At 36.0% G+C, this 2,490-nt stretch overlaps 1 non-coding gene across 1 annotated transcript; it reads right to left on the bottom strand.

Moving 5' to 3' along the window:
• Positions 1-2,383: 2,383 nt before the first annotated feature.
• On the bottom strand, positions 2,384-2,490 carry LOC122083000. Its single transcript, XR_006141529.1, has one exon. It is a non-coding gene; the product is annotated as a small nucleolar RNA R71 (small nucleolar RNA).

Raw genomic sequence — 2,490 nt, 5'->3', positions numbered from 1 at the left:
TGAGATGTTCCTTCAGGTATCATCCTTTCCTTAACTTGATCCTCTTTCATCATTTTCTCTTATTTTGACAATTTCTTGTATTTCCCAGGTTGGGGAGACTGCTTCTTTGAGGGGACAAGTTAATTCCCAGAGGGAAGTGATCCTAGCAAGCTACTTAGATTAGGGACCTTACAACGAGAATGGAAAGTTCGCGATTGACATCTGATCTCTCCGATGTTTCTCGTGGATGACCCTGAGTACGGCACAGATGAGGATGCCAACTCTTAGAGACTTGTTCCCTGCAAAGCAGATGTTGTTGCACATATAAGTATATATATATATATATATATGTATTTTTTACCTTTCTCTCCCCATGTTCATTTCTTTTTTGTTTGTTTTTAACTTTTGTAGACTTGTAATTTTATTTTGGAATGGAAACCTATCTTTAGAATTAAAAAAAAAAATCTCTCTTGTCCATGAATTTGAATTTTAAGGCACGATCAATTCCACAATTCAAGTCTTCATTAGAATAACTGGAATAACACGAAAGTCCAAATATCACCTCACTTTACTACCAAGTGAATTACACAGAATGGAAATAGCTTTCCTACCAAAGACAGGTGATGAGCACATTTATGTGTGAAATCTTAGGTAGTAAAGCATGCATTTTACATATTTAGAATGGAACTACCTTGCGTTTTACTCTCTTTTTGTAAGTTTTATATTTTCCATGCCTTAAGGACTATTGGGTGCCCTATCTCCAATTTTAAATGTAAAGAGGTCCATTTATTTTTATGGTTACAAAGAGCAAAAAATTTTAAGCAAGATGGACACGTTGCATTAAAAGTACACATTCATTTTGACACCCATACACGTGATTATTCTTTTTAGGCAAAAAAAAGAATAATGAACCAGAATTGAACTGAGATGCAGAACCAGCACGTATGCAGTTGTTTCAGGGGTATAAGGAATATTCCAAGATGCCAATAAGGATGGAGGGGCCCACCTTGGGCATTGAACACACTCTCCACCCCCTTGTGCGATTTACACTCTCTCTCCTATCTTTTAGGAGATTTTGTTGAAGATTCTTCCACTCACTTAAAGACAAAGGGCATGTACAGAATTTCCCAATAAAATAGAAGATTTCCTAAGAAAATCATATAAAAATTGTCCAAGGGGGAGGTTTGTGTGAAAGTTTGAAGAGAGAGAGAGAGAGAGAGAGAGAGAGAGAGAGAAAGAAGAGAAAAAATAGAAAAAAATAGGAAAAAAATCGTTGGAAATCCCTCCTACCTTTTCTCTCCTCTCTCCTACCCTCCACCTCACCTACCAATTGAAATTCCACTCAATTAGGAAACCCAAAACGTTGGATCTTCTCCTCTCTCCGTTATAAAAGAAAATTGTGTAAGAGGGAGGAGGGCGCAGCTTTTCTTCTCTAGTTTTTCTCTTTTTCTCTAGGTTTTTTCTCCTCTAGTTCTAATTCTCTAGTTCTTTGTTTTAGGTTTTACTTTAAGCACTTATTTAACTTTTTTTTTTATTTATTAATGAATGAAAGCACTTTTATTTTTGATTCAGTCTTTTATTTTATTGTTTATGGTATTGAAGTTGTAATTTTCAATTTCTAGTTCTAGGCTTAGTTCTAGGTGACAAGAACAAACTGTGGAGCATCTCTTTCAAGTTCATTTTTTCTCTTCTAGATTTGTTTTCTTCAAGCCTAGCAATTTCAGATTTGGTTCATTCCAGATCTGGTTTTTAGGGGTAATAGTATCTCAAATCAATCAAGTTATTTTAATTCAAGGATACAAGTATTGAAGTTCAGGCAGGTAGGCTTCTTCATAAGTCTTCTCACCCCCTCTCTTGTTCTTTTTTTTTCAGTTCTTTTGTGCTTATCTTATTTTAGTTGTGGGTAGTTTTCTATTGTATAAGTGCTAGGTGGGTACGTAATACTGAGAATCGGTTAGAAAGAAGAGATCCAACAAGTGGTGACCCTATACATATATTCTCATCAATCCCTTTCACTATGAGAGACCAACAGCAAAACCCTCCACCTAAATCTCTAAAAAATAGGTTCTACCTTGTTAGAGCAGCCCAACCTTCTTGCATAGTTCTACCATAAGCCTAGGGCAATAATTTTGAGCTCAAATCTCAATTCATAACTATGTTGCCCCACTTCCATGGGCTGACTTCTGAGCATACATACCTATTTCCAAGGGAATTTGAAGAGGTATGTGTTCTAATGAAGATTCAACATCTTTCTGATGATATTGTTAAGCTTAGGTTCATCACTTTTGCATTGAAAGACCAAGCTAAGAAGTGGTTGTATGGGTTAGCCACAAATTCCATAACCTAATGGGAACAGTTCACAGTTGTCTTCCTCAAGAAATTTTTCCCAACTCATAAGACCAATAAGCTTAGAAATGATATCCTTCAGTTTAGACAAAAGCCTAATGAGTCTTTTTCTAAACTTATGGAGAGATTCAAGGATCTACTCCAAGAATGCCCTCACCATGGCCT

This window comes from Macadamia integrifolia, chromosome 6, assembly GCF_013358625.1.
Source record: "Macadamia integrifolia cultivar HAES 741 chromosome 6, SCU_Mint_v3, whole genome shotgun sequence".
NCBI lineage: Eukaryota > Viridiplantae > Streptophyta > Magnoliopsida > Proteales > Proteaceae > Macadamia > Macadamia integrifolia.
Note: the sequence above shows the minus strand (reverse complement) of the source record. Positions and strands in the feature narration are given on the sequence as shown.